The sequence below is a fragment of the Xyrauchen texanus genome, chromosome 38 (genome assembly GCF_025860055.1).
Source record: "Xyrauchen texanus isolate HMW12.3.18 chromosome 38, RBS_HiC_50CHRs, whole genome shotgun sequence".
Taxonomy (NCBI): domain Eukaryota; kingdom Metazoa; phylum Chordata; class Actinopteri; order Cypriniformes; family Catostomidae; genus Xyrauchen; species Xyrauchen texanus.
The window spans coordinates 12327129-12342305 of NC_068313.1; the positions used below are offsets into that span (position 1 = coordinate 12327129).

Here is a 15177-nt window from a genome sequence, read left to right on the forward strand (position 1 = left end):
TTGACTCAGTCGAACTGAAGGCCCTCTCCTTGAAAACGTCCCTCCTGATCGCGCTAACTTCCATCAAAAGGGTGTGGGACCTGCAAGCGCTCTCTGTCAGCGACACTTGCGGGACCTGCAAGCGCTCTCTGTCAGCGACACTTGCCTGGAGTTTGGTCTGGCAGACTCTCACATCATCCTGAGACCCCGACCGGGCTACGTGCCCAAGGTTCCTACAACCCCTCTCAGGGATCAGGTATTGAACCTGCAAGCGCTGTCCTTGGAGGATGCAGACCCAGCCTTAGCGTTGCTGTGTCCGGTGCATGCTTTGCGCACCTATATGGTTCGCATGCAAAGCTTTAGACACTCTGAGCAGCTCTTTGTTTGCTTTGGTGGACAGCGGAAAGGGAACACTGTCTCCAAACCGAGGCTTGCCCACTGGATTTTGGATGCCATTGCATTGGCCTACCAGACACAGGCCGTGCCTGCACCCTTACGGGTTCGAGCACACTCGTCAAGGAGTGTGGCATCCTTGTGGGAACTGGCCAATGGCACCTCTCTGCAGAGCGGCAGGCTGGGCAATGAGATTTTACAATCTCCGGGTTGAGCCGGTCTCGTCCCGTGTTTTGACAGATCTGAACACGTACAATTCGGTAATAAAGTGACAACAGCTGGCTGGGTGTATCGCTTGCGCATAGCGCCTTTCCCCGCCCCTGAGGTGAAGACGTACGCTGTACTCCGCCAGTCGAGTCCACAAGTCACGGATCCTGGGTGTCCTTTCTCCCTAGCCCTCTGGCTCCGAACTCAGTGGATGAAGTTTGCAGCCAGACCCACCGCAGGCACCAACTTGCCTGCGCTGGAACAGGTGCTCCAGGTTGGGATGGTTATGCTAAATATCTTATGCAGTTTAAAAAAAAAAATCTATCTATCCATCCATCCATCCATCCATCCATCCATCCATCCATCGAAGGCCGTAGATTTGGCTTGAACATTGAGGGGGTTGCAGTGTGAAGAATCTACATGTTTCCATTTATCATGGTATAAATATCTTAAATAAAATTAAATTAGTTTTATTTAAAGCTTGGCTAATTATAATTATAAGTAAAGTTTATCAAAGCAATCTCTAATGATGGCCTAACAAAATTTTGACTGAAAGTTTAAAGAACTGAAAAAACTGACATTTGAAGATTATGTACTGGATTGATGGATGGATGCAGGGGCGTAGATTAAGGGGTGGCGGGGTGTTCTTGCTTGTTTTTATTATTGGGGAAGTTAACCCCCCCCCAATCTATGCCCTTGCATCTATCCATCCATCCATCCATCCATCCATCCATCCATCATCCAGTACATAATCTTCAAATTTCGGTTCTACTTCAACATTTCCCACACACTTCTTTAATTTCATATTATCTTGTATCTCCACGTCTGTCACCTTATTTTACTGCAGCTGTGGGCGAGACATGCACATTGTTTCCTCCTCCCAAACACTTAAACCCATTTTTAGCTTGACATAATCTGAAATGGTACTTTATTGGAATTTACTGAAGTGGTGCATGGAGAAAGAGAGAGAGAATGAGAATTTGAAACCCAGACCACGGAGTAGACAGCCTATCAGTATTCAGCGGAGAAAGTGAGTGATGGAGAGAGAGAGAGTGAGGGAGAGAGAGAAATGGAGGAAAGAAAGGAGGGGTGATGTATCAATATTCAGAGTAGCATTTGAGGGCAAGATGAACCAACCGAGTGGAGAAGGAGGGGGTGCGGCCCGCTTGTGAAACAGCTAGAGTGGGTTTATTAGTGTTTGTTAGTGTGAAATGGAGGTGAAATCTGTAGATATACACCCTTAGATTGGTTATTTTGACTCATGTATGTGTTTGCCCAAGAAAAGTGTTGCCCAAGAAAAAGATCAACTCGAATGTGAAGGAATCTTTGCCATAACTCTGCGCTCTCTCTCTCTTTCTCTGTGTGCTAATCAGCATTTGAAAGGCAGCTTTGACAGTGAGAAAGAAAGTGAGGGGCAGCGGGAGGAGGGAGTGTAAACGAAAAAGAAGCGAGAGAATGAGAGAGAGAGAGAGAGGCAGGGGCTGTACAAGCATTTCTTTCATATTTACTAGCGACTAGGGAGGAGAGAGCGAGAGAGAGAGAGAGAGAGAACCGGTGCACGCAGCTTTCCCAAGAGGAAAAGAAAAGAAAAGGATCTCTACGAGGAAAGAGAGAGAGAGAGAGCCAAAGAGGGTCATATCCTCAAACTCAAGTCATATCTGAGACGGTCCTGAACCGGATGGTGGGAAAGTGAGAGGGGAGCAGGAGAAAGAGAGCGCGCACGAGAGCGTGGTCACCGCCGCTGCGCGCACACAAAAACACGCACCCTCACACTCTTGCGGCTGTTGTGTGTCTGCCTGCTCTTTTGTGCCAGCAGTTGGGATTGTTCTTGGCCCTGTCTGACCCTCCACTCACCCCCTGAGTGTGCATGAGTTTGTTGTGAGAGAGGGCGAGGGATATTGGAACGTGGAGTGCGGGGAGGGGAGGGTCACGGTTCGGGTATCCGGACGGGTCCTGGGGCAGCTTAGGAAGAGGAGGTGGGAGAGCACCTGCCCCCCAAAAAACAGCTGCTCAGAGCTGGACATGCACATCAGGTGAGTCCCGTTCCCGGGAAACGCAACTTCCTTCAACTCTGGTTGGTGTTTACAAACACACGTGCAACATATGCCTCCACTGGTCAATATCTGACAGTTTGAGAAGTAGTTTAGAGACCTTTTAAGTATCTATTTGTGATTTAAACATTTAGAAGATTCTATAGTGGCAAATTTTCTGCACAGAGCTGAGTGTTTTGAAAGATCCCCATAAACTTTTTGAGTCGGGCTTTGCTTCCGGGGAAAGAAGACTGTTGTGGGTGCTCATAAGAGCACTTGTCTTCCTCTCTCAACGTCGGAGGAATTGGGAGCGAAGCGGAGGAGGTACGGTGGGGTTAATTGTGCAGACTGCCTCGGCTCACTCTCAAACATCATCTTTCACTTAATTAGTGGATTTTAGAAGATTAGAGGGTTCTGCACTGACAGCGAGTTCTGTGGAAATTCCTAAATGGTAGCGGGAAGACATTGTTATCTTATCTAATGTCTTTGGATTTAACAGCCTTTTCTTTTAAATGACTGGATTTGTATTAGAAATTAAACGAGTGGGTAAAAATGAATCTTTTTCCTTCATCAGCAAATTTGAGCTTTGCATGGAAGTTTTAATAGCTTGTGTTATTTCTTTAACAGAACTGGAATTCAGTTTTGCCATTTTTTTAAGTGATCGTTTTGCTGAGAAAACCCTTATATTTAAACAGATTTGCAGCACTTTTGGCACACATATCATTTTAATGTCATTTGAATCATTGTTTTTAAGATAATAATACAAATTATAATTGGCTGGCTCTTGTTAACTATAACTATAATGGAAACATTTTTGTTTAATTATTTGGATATTGGCAGAAAACACATTACAGATATTGGCAGAATATTACCTCTAAATGTATTTAATTACTATAGTGGAAACAACAAAGCAGCTCCACAAAATCACAAGTTATTAACACATTAATACTACAAATTACATGAAGTACATGTTGTTTATTACAGTACATGTACAGTAGTTTCTTTGATTGTTTGGAAATTGGCATAAAACATATTAATAACACTTTACACTTTAGTGCAAATTAATTACTCTAGTAACAATATCAAAGTTTGTTTTTTCACAAACAGCTTCACAAAAATCAAAAGTTATTAACACATTCATACTAAAAATTACTTTAAACAATAAATAAACATTGTTTATTGCAGTACATGAGTTTTTTTCCCCACTTTGTCTGATTATTTTAATATTGGCACAAAAAATAAAGGCAACACTTACACTTTAGTGTCCACGTTACACATATAACATGTACTACATATACTTAATTACCTTGGATAGTAGAAACAATAACCAAGTGTTTTAACAAGCAGCTCCACAAAGTATTGTTATTAACACATCAGTACAACAAATTACATTTATGTAGGTTATTAGTGTTACTAAATCAGTACTTAATGAAATTACACTGTAAGGAATGCTTATATAAAGTGTGACCATAAATGTACATTAATAATGTGCATTTTTTTCTTATTGAAGAGGAAACCCGTAATATTTATAGTCTTACGGATTTGCTGGAAAATTGGAATTGAATAGGAATTATTTTATACAGTGAGCTGCACTTCTTCCCTTCACACTTAGTAACAGCAGTTAGGGGGAAATGCGAGTGAGTGAATGACTTGTTCGGGACACTGTTGTGTTATTCTTAGAAGTATTGGAGTCTGTGTTTTACTGGTATAATGACCAAAGTTTGGAGGTTAATGTACAGATATGTGACTCGCTGTTGTGTCCTCCTAGGCGAGGAGAAAACGCATCACACTTTTTCTCGTTTTACTTCTCGACATTTCATTTGGTATAAGTTTAATTTGTTTTTTTACATGAATCCAGACCATCAAAAGTTTCATATCAGCCAGGAAAAGTACAAGTTACTCAGAAATGTTTATTTTTTTCCCTTTGGTTTGCATAATTGTTTCTCCTGGGAAGAGAGGATCAATTTTCTCGGAGTGGTTTGCTGTCGGTGATCGCTTTCCAATTTGTTGTTGTTTTGGCTCTGGATGGTCAACGTGTGCACATTAAAATGTGTTACATTATGAAATTATTCATTTAACTTTCAATATAGAATAACTGAGCAAATCGCAAACCCTAAAATCTACCAAATACTTCACTAAAAAAGTGAAAACATGCTGCTGATGCTACATTCAAGAGCTATTTCTACCTTATCTAAAGCCTTAAAATAACTTTAGTTCGAGGAACCTAACAGTCACGTTGATTCAGTCATATTAAATAAAAGTTTTGACTTGACTTTTTACAGTTTAGTGAAGCGAACACATCCAAAGACTATATCCGCATAAGCAAAAGAGATGAGGGGCGTCTTGGAAAAGAATGTGAATTGAGAATTGATAGAAGTTGATAGATGCAGGTATGTACGGTGGAGCTATAGGACCATAAAAGCCGTAACACACACACACACGCAGTCAGAGTGGTGACAGACAGTGTCAGTGAGAAGATGTTAGTGTCACACTTGGTTGACCTGATCTCTGGTCAAGCTGTCCACTGCAGCCCATGGTGACTCCTTACATAACCACTTCCTGCCACTCACACCCAGCACTTTAGGGACACACGCAGATATTTATATATTCAACACACACACACGCATGCACGCACACACACACACCCACCAACACACACGCAAACAAAAAAACAAGAACCCTTGTCAAGATTGAGATCCCTCAGCCATATCCACTCAAAGAGGTGTGATATTATTAACCAGTTATGACCTTAAAAATAATATGATATCAGCCTTGAGTTGTACAAAAGCATTGGAAAAAACACTTAAAAGTGCCGTACGATCATATATAATCAACAATTTTTAAAGTAGCATATCCATCCATCCATCCATCCATCCATCGTCAACCGCTTATCCTGTGTACAGGGTCGCGGGGGGCTGGAGCCTATCCCAGCTAACATTGGGCGAAAGGCGGGGGACACCCTGGACAGGTCGCCAGTCCATCGCAGGGCCACACATAGACAGACATACACTCACTAAAGTAGCATATATTAAAGTTAAATGTATAGTGGAAAGAAACATATGTTGACATAAAATGTGTGTGTGCGTGTGTGTACAGAGGGGTCCAAATGTCTCAGTCATGATCGAAAATGCTTCTATTTTCTTCCATTTGATTATATTCAGCATAACAATTTGAGTGAAAAGCTGAATTGAAATGAATTTCAGAATTGCTTAATATTTGTATGTCCCCCTTTTGATTTAATGACAGTATGCACTCAAGCTGGCATGATGGACTTCCAAAAACCTGATCCATGTTATCCCATGCATGTTTTGACTTGGTGCTTCAATGGAAGTAAGGAAATCTGACCTTTTGTACAAAGGAGTTCACCAGATCAATGTCACAAACAGTCCAGGGTAGTAAATATCTTGTATTCATTTTATATGATCCGTTTCTTTATTTGACGGTTTGTTTTTTAATCTTTAAACATTCTGTTTATTTTCCATTTCTAAAGTGAATCTCAGATTTTCAGTGTGGTCTCAGACTTTGGTTCCCCACTATATAAATATATATAATTAAAAGTAACTATCCAATACTATCCTATATGTTATTCTCCTTGTCACAGGTGTTTTCAATTATACAGGCACATTAAATGCAATAATACGGCTGAATAACTGCGGGCAGACCCTGGGCTTCTCTCTGACATCATCTGCACGGTTGTGTGTGGCTATTTGACCCTGTGTGTGCTTCGTGCCCTGCCTGAGGGGGAATACTGTGTGCGTTTCAAATACACACACACACACACACACACACACACACTGTATTTTTTGCAGTATTCAGTATGCTATAATATCAGCAGTCTCTTGTATTCTGAAAAGCTGAAAATGTATATTCCCCCCCAAAAAGATGAATATTTATGCATGTACTGTTCTGTTGCAACAGGAATGGTTCTCAGTTTTATTCTCTAATGCCTCGTGCAGCATTCGGAAGATTTCCAAACATATCCCTTTTTATTGCAGACTTTTTGGCAAATCTGAGCACAGTTTGTGACATTGTTGAGATCTCTTTTGAAACTCTTGAGAAGACGCATGTGTGATCGCTGGGATGTTTTCTAAGAAGGAGACTTATGCGTCTCCATTTGCTCTTTATTTAATATCATTGCTGTCTAGGAGAAACAACTGAGATACTATAAAGCACTTCATTTTGTATTCTTCTTTCACACATCTTATTATATATTAAAATATATTAATATGAGGTATTTGCACAGTTGCAATGGGCAGTAATGAGCAATTTTACCTTCTACTTCTAATGTAGAAGGTAAAAATGGTATAAGCTTGAAAAAGAGGCACAACATAATCTTTGGAACATCAATTGTATTGATTGCAAAAAGCAGAAAAATTATAGATCTGTTGCATTGTAATAGATCTTCTCATCGCTTCTCATTCCTTAACTTCTCATTAGTATTCACAGGAGTTTGTGCGTAAAATGTTGGATACAATATCATCATACAGTCACATCTATTTCATATTTTCCCAGCTTTGATGATAATTTAATTCAGCCATACAAGTGCACATGACTTTATTTTTATTAGTCCCATCTGGATTTCATTTCTTATCCGCATCTACTTATCGTACAAACATTACGTACGAATACCTACAAATCAGAAAGATTTCACCCTGAATATTTCCTTCTTTCTCCTTCTACCGCTTAGTTGCAACTTTTCTATTTAAAGATTTATTTCATAATAAAACATAGCATAGGTTTTTATAAACAAGCATTTTGCTTCCTTTGAGAGACATGTAACACCTCAGAGGCCAAGATTACAGCTCTTCTTTGCCGGTCGGTCGAGCACTCCTTCCACCTTTCTTTTTACCTTGATTAGATTAAACTGACCCGACACGCCCCTGACCTATCTGCTGCAGGTCAGGGGCGTGTACGGTCAGTTTGATCTAATCAAATGGGGTATTGATTACATTAGATAATTAATGGGCCAGGTGAAGATGTAGACGGGCTCCAGCTCTGAGGATTTGAGAGGAACCTTGGACTGGAAGTGATGGGGAGGTGCCAAGGTCAGCGGCAAACCACCAGAGTCGTGTCCAGCCGGAGAGCAGAGCGAGAGAGAGGTCCAGTTAAATGAGATAGGGAGAGAGAAATGGTGTTGACTAGAGTTGATTTATCAGCGTTCGAAGAAAACGAGACAACATCTGACTTCCTAATGCTGGACTTCAAATGCAGAGAGATGTGAAGAGAAATTAGTATTCTGCAGAAACAGCAACTATATTGATGGAAAACTACATGCGGTATATATGTGTGTGTGTGTTGCTCAACTATTTCCACTTCAAAGATGTCTGATTAATAATTTCAAAAGCAAATATAATTGAATGCTACAAGCTATAACATCATTTCTGCAGTTTTTCCATATTAAATAGTACCTTGAAATGCTCTTTAAAGTGGAGGTGCTTCAAAGTCAGACAGCAGATACATTATAGATGTGTTCCACGACATTCTGTAGATGCGTCCGAAATCAGTGTGTACTGCATTCAATGAAGGACGCACTTTTCGGCTGGTAAAAATTACGTCCATTAGGTATGCAGGTGAGAAGTATAGATTCTGGACATACTTAATCTGAGCATGTGGGCATGACCCGAATATATGACATAGTATTAACAACAGCAAAACTAATCCATGTAAGCACAAGGAACAACTTCCATGGTATATTTAGCACTTACCATTGAAAAGAGCCACCCGACTTGTGATTCTCAAGGCCTTATGGGATAGTAAAGTGTCCAGCTGCTACACACTGTATAGTTTTGTTGGAAATACGATGTCAGGGTATTTCTTGCTTACTGTTTTATGAATACTGAGGATTCGGACACTCAACACTATATAGTAGGAAAGTATGCATATTTGGATGAAGCAGCTGACTGTGGTTATCTCTTAAATAAAATGTTCCTTGCTTTATTTCTTGAATATGTATGTAACTTTATCTCAAATTAAATTTGACCTATATATGGCTAAAGACAGATTTGTCTTTGACTTTGCAACTTTGTCTTTGACTTACAACATACAAATGTTTTAAGCCTGTGAAAAGAACGGGTCAGTTTGAAATCATGCAGAAATGCAGCAAATTGGATTTCTTAAAGCACAATTTGAACCCAACTTTCTGAAATTCTCATTGGCCAACAAATGTCTACATCATGGCTGTTGATTTAACGCATTCATTCGGTGTAATTATTTATATTTAAAAAAGAATGCGTTAAAAAATTATGAAATGAATCAGACCATAATAAGAATTATTTCTACCATCTGAGAAATTCAAGCTTGAAGTACCACCTTTTCAGAAGAGGGCAATAAGCAAAACTCCAGCTGTGAAGGCAACAAACTGCACTGAGGCTTGCTTGACACCAGTGATAGCACATGATGTGAATGCGTTCTTGCGTTCAAACAGCTGGATGGAATGCAATTTGAAAGCAGGGTTCTCGAGAGTGTTTTGCTCAATTTCAAATTGCATTTTGACACTGCAACCTAAAAAACCCAAAGTGAGATGCTCCTAAAACATCCATCTGACGCCTGTCTACATTGGCGCGTTATAAGAAAAGCCCTTATTATAAATCTATTTTGGGCAGATTGATTGGGTTTGCAAATGCTGTAAGCTGTAGGCCAATTATTATGTTCAATAATATGGAAATAAATAATATATTGAATAACAAAGCTACTTTTTGTATTGTCTTATAAATGCTATACTCGTTTGCCGCAATTATGTAATTATTTTAATTAGCTGAATTTGTATATTTATAATAGATACAATATTTATAATTATTTAAACATAATTATTTGATCATTATACTGTATATTGCATTATTGTTATTTGAGGGCCAATCTGAGCAAATATTTATATATGTGATTAATTGAATTAGTCAATGTGCATCTCATGTAATTAATTAGATACAAATACTTTATTGATTGAGAGCCCTAGTCTACATCAGATTATGTTGCAACAAAAGTAAAAATGTTCATAATCTTTGGTTGCATGCCTACTTTTGCAAGACCTTGTGTTTTTCCTCCATGTCAAAATAGAAGGCAAAAAAAAAAAAAAAACGCTGGGACATAATTGCAACTAAAATGATTACCTAAAATTTATTTACTCGCTTAGAATACATATGTGGGTCAAAAGTGACATGAGTGAAAATTAGAAGTTTATTTATGGAAAATAAAATACTTTTTATGATGATTTTAATTGATAAATGTATTGAGTACCATAGTAAACACATGTACATTATGTTGGACTCATTTGGAAACTAGGGGTATGATGCTAATTATTCCCTTATTTAAAAAATTACATTTAAAAAATAGCTCACATGGTCAAAGACATCTTAACTGAGGCAATACTGGCATGTCAGATGAAAAGACCACTTTATGTCAAAAATATTTTCACAAAGACAGCTGGTATGCATGTATGCATTTTAGGCATTAGCCATACCTGTAAAATGTGGTTGGTGATTTGTTTAAAAATGGCTGTGAAAGTTAGCTTCGCGGAGTGCCAAAAAATGCCCCTGATACAAGTGATAAAATCACTTGTTGCTTATTGCTTTAATTTTAACTGTCAGTGTAGGTGACAAAAAGGACTTAATATATACTAATATTGTAATTAATAATTACATTCCAGTATAATATAAAACAACTAGATGGGTACATTTCCTGAAGAAAATGTGAGTGGTGCTTGCCGTGGCGAAACTCGTCAAACAGCATGCTGTAACTCGAAAAGAACAAAAATCACGGTCGTAAATAAATCAACCCGGAATTCTGTACGATTTTCTGGTGCAGAAATATGTGATTTGTTACTCGGTTGCTAGGGTAAGCCCGTGTGGTTGCTATGCAGTTACCAAGGTAATACAATACGCGGCTCCTTTCCATCCCGAGCGAAATAAGTCAACCCGGAAGTCTCTACGTTTTTCCGATGCAGAGATATGTGATTTGTTACTCTGTTGCTAGGGTAACCCCATGTGGTTGATAGGCAGTTACCGTAGTGATACTTATGAAGTGTCCTTGCCATCCTGATTGGAATAAATCAACCCAGAAGTCTCTCTGATTTTCTGGTGCAGAGATATAGTTGTAGCTAAACGGTTGCTAGGGTACTCTGTTTAGTTGCTAGGGAGTGGCTTGGCAGCTGCCAATCGTGAAACTTCAAAGGCTGCTTGTCAGTATGAGTGATATAAACCAACTCCCATGCCTCTGTGACATTCAGAATCGAAGATATGCCTCTATGGATTTTGGTTGCTAAGGTGCTCGACAATGGTTGCTAGGGAGGGGCTAGGAAGTGTTGAGGTGATTCATGATTGGCTGTTTGCTGCCCCGAGTCAAACGAGACCACCCTTGTGTTTCTATGACGCTTCTATCCGGAGATATCCCTTTGATGTCTTTCATTAGAAGTCTATGGGACTTGTTGCTAAGGTGCTTTAAATTGTTGTTAGGGCGTGGCTTGATAGCTTCACAATGATCCCGAGAGACTGATTGGTCGTCTGAGTAAAATGAGCCCACCCCCTTGTCTCTACGACACTGTGATCCAGAGCTATGTTCAATACAAAATCCCTATTTCATGGTCCGTCCTACACCATTGTAAGTCAATGGGGGCAACTTTGGGCTGCTCCTGCCCCCAGGGGTGCAACTTTTACCCCATATTGAGGCATGCTCTTACAGAGCCTGCCAGCCTCTTCAAATGTAGCAAATCACACGTTTCTGCGAAATCCTCGCTCGGAGCTGTGATGCGTCAAAGTTTCTCGCAATGTTAAGTCTATGGGATTTTGCGGCCGCTTTTTTGCCCCTGGGGCAAATACCGTACCCCCGATCGCTTACAAAAGTCATAGCACACGTGTCCTCAATAGGCCGTTCGATTTGATACCTCATTCGTGGGTCTACGCCAAACGGTGCGGGACGAGTTAGGTGCCGAACTTTTGTACGGAGATATAAAAATAAAAACTAGATAGGTACATTTCCTGAAGAAAATGTGAGTGGTGCTTGCCGTGGCAAAACTCGTCAAATAGCCTGCTTGAAAAGAACAGAAATTGTGGTCATAAATAAATCAACCCAGAAGTCTGTATAATTTTCTGGTGCAGAAATATGTGATTTGTTACTAGGTTGCTAGGGTAAGCCCATGTGGTTGCTATGCAGTTAGCAAGGTAATACAATACATGGCTCCTTTCCATCCTGAGTGAAATAAGTCAACCCAAAAATCTGTACTGTTTTCTGGTGCAGAGATATGTGATTTGTTACTCGGTTGCTAGGGTAACCCCATGTGGTTGCTAGGCAGTTACCATAGTGATACTTATGAAGTCTCCTTGCTATCCAGAGTAAAATCAGTCAACCAGGAAGTCTCTACGATGTTCTGATCCAGAGATATGTGATTTGTTATTTGGTTGCTAGGGTAACCCCTCCTTGTTGCTAGGCAGTTACCATAGTGATACTTATGAAGTCTCCTTGCCATCCTGAGTGAAATAAACCAACCCAGAAGTCTCTACGTTTTTCTGATGCAGAGATATGTGATTTGTTACTTGGTTGCTAGGGTAACCCCATATGGTTGCTAGGCAGTTACCATAGTGATACTAATGAAGTCTCCTTGCCATCCTGAGTGAAATAAGTCAACCTGGAAGTCACTACTGTTTTCTGGTGCAGAGATATGTGATTTGTTACTCGGTTGCTAGGGTAACCCCATCTGGTTGCTAGGCAGTTACCATATTGATACTAATGAAGTGTCCTTGCCATCCTGGTTGAAATAAATCAACCCGGAAGTCTGTACTCTTTTCTGGTGCCGAGATATGTGATTTGTTTCTCGGTTGCTAGGGTAACCCCATCTGGTTGCTAGGCAGTTACCATAGTGATAGTAATGAAGTGTCCTTGCGATCCTGAGTGAAATAAATCAACCCGGAAGTCAGTACTATTTTCTGGTGCAGAGATATGTGATTTGTTACTCGGTTGCTAGGGTAACCCCATCTGGTTGCTAGGCAGTTACCATAGTGATAGTAATCAAGTGTCCTTGCCATCCTGGTTGAAATAAATCAACCCGGAAGTCTGTACTCTTTTCTGGTGCCGAGATATGTGATTTGTTTCTCGGTTGCTAGGGTAACCCCATCTGGTTGCTAGGCAGTTACCATAGTGATAGTAATGAAGTGTCCTTGCGATCCTGAGTGAAATAAATCAACCCGGAAGTCAGTACTATTTTCTGGTGCAGAGATATGTGATTTGTTACTCGGTTGCTAGGGTAACCCCATCTGGTTGCTAGGCAGTTACCATAGTGATAGTAATCAAGTGTCCTTGCCATCCTGATTGAAATAAGTCAACCCAGAAGTATCTACGTTTTTCTGATGCAGAGATATGTGATTTGTTACTCGGTTGCTAGGGTAACCCCATGTGGTTGCTAGGCAGTTACCATATTGATACTAATGAAGTGTCCTTGCCATCCTGGTTGAAATAAATCAACCTGGAAGTCTGTACTCTTTTCTGGTGCCGAGATATGTGATTTGTTTCTCGGTTGCTAGGGTAACCCCATCTGGTTGCTAGGCAGTTACCATAGTGATAGTAATCAAGTGTCCTTGTCATCCTGAGTGAAATAAATCAACCCGGAAGTCAGTACTATTTTCTGGTGCAGAGATATGTGATTTGTTACTCGGTTGCTAGGGTAACCCCATCTGGTTGCTAGGCAGTAATCATAGTGATAGTAATCAAGTGTCCTTGCCATCCTGATTGAAATAAGTCAACCCGGAAGTCTCTACGTTTTTCTGATGCAGAGATATGTGATTTGTTACTCGGTTGCTAGGGTAACCCCATCTGGTTGCTAGGCAGTTACCTTAGTGATACTAATGAAGTCTCCTTGCCATCCTGATTGAAATAAATCAACCCAGAAGTTTCTCTGATTTTCTGGTGCAGAGATATGTGATTTGTTACTCGGTTGCTAGGGTAACCCCATCTGGTTGCTAGGCAGTTACCTTAGTGATACTAATGAAGTCTCCTTGCCATCCTGATTGAAATAAATCAACCCAGAAGTTTCTCTGATTTTCTGGTGCAGAGATATAGTTACTGCTAAAGGGTTGCTAGGGTACTCTGTTTAGTTGCTAGGGAGTGGCTTGGCAGCTGCCAATCATTAATCTCCAAAGGCTGCTTGTCAGTATGAATGATATAAACCAACTCCCATGCCTCTGTGACATTCAGAATGGAAGATATCCTCTATGGATTTTGGTTGCTAAGGTGCTCGACAATGGTTGCTAGGGAGGGGCTAGGAAGTGTTGAGGTGATTCATGATTGGCTGTTTGCTGCCCCGAGTGAAACGAGACCACCCTTGTGTTTCTATGACACTTCTATCCGGAGATATCCCTTTGATGTCTTTCATTAGAAGTCTATGGGACTTGTTGCTAAGGTGCTCTAAATTGTTGCTAGGGCGTGGCTTGATAGATTCAAAATGATCCTGAGATACTGATTGGTCGTCTGAGTAAAATGAGCCCGCCCCATTGTCTCTATGACACTGTGATCCAGAGCTATGTTGAATACAAATCCCAATGCCATTTCATTTCATGGGCCGTCCTACACCATTGTAAGTCAATTGGGGCATTTTTGGGCAGCTCCTGCCCCCAGGGGTGCAACTTTTACCCCATTTTGAGGTATGCTCTTACAGAGCCTGCCAGCCTCTTCAAATATGGCAAATCACACGTTTCTGCGAAATCCTCGCTCGGAGCTGTGACGCGTCAAAGTTTGTCGCAATGTTAAGTCTATGGGATTTTTCGGCCGCTTTTTTGCCCCTGGGGCAATTACCGTACCCCCGATCGCTTATAAAAGTCATAGCACACGTGTCCTCAATAGGCCGTTCGATTTGACACCTCATTCGTGGGTCTACGCCAAACGGTGCGGGACGAGTTAGGTGCCGAAGTTTTGTACGGAGATAGAATAATAATAAAAAGAAGAAAAATAAAAATAAGTATGTGAGATTACAATAGTGATGCTTTGCAAGCACCACTAATTAAATGCACTGCGACTCTACTTATTTTGGTCAAACGCTGAAATTCCAATGCCCATTGACAAACTCTATCTCAGACTAAACTCAGATAGAAAGTTACAGATAGAAAGCTGTGTTGTGACTGGCCCACCACAGCTGTTGACTGTTTACATTTATTAAGAGAAAGAGGAAAAGGAGGAGGATTGTGCCAGAAAAGGGAGAGAGAATGTGCCCGATGGCCACATGCCGGAATCATTTTTTTCTTCTGTCAAAGCCATTCAAAGGTCAAAGTCACCAGAGTCACCCTGCATTAGAAATAATGAATAATCCAGAATGTTCCAGAGGTCCTTCACGCATCGTCATACCAGTGCATGTGACATTTAAAGCGGAATGGCAGTGTTATATCTGGCCTGAAATGTGGGACCAATAAATGTTTTTCTGAGAGAGAAAGAAGAGAGGGTGTTTGTGTGTGTATGTGTGAAAGAGAGTGTGTAAGAGACGTGGTGCATTGTCTGCGTGCAGATTGTTTTAAATGTGTTCATTTTCCTGATTTGGTGGGTCCATAGGGAGGGGCGGAGCACACTAACAAACCTCTGACAGCTGGAGTCCCTA

General features: G+C 40.7%; 1 protein-coding gene across 1 annotated transcript in view; it reads left to right on the plus strand.

The window, feature by feature from the left end:
• Nucleotides 1-2248: 2248 nt before the first annotated feature.
• LOC127632013 (neuronal PAS domain-containing protein 1-like) overlaps nucleotides 2249-15177 on the plus strand; it is a 67795-nt gene continuing 54866 nt past the window's right edge. The window contains exon 1 of the mRNA XM_052110466.1: nucleotides 2249-2612. The gene's annotated coding sequence lies outside the window, so the exon portion shown is untranslated. The remainder of the gene's footprint in view (nucleotides 2613-15177) is intronic.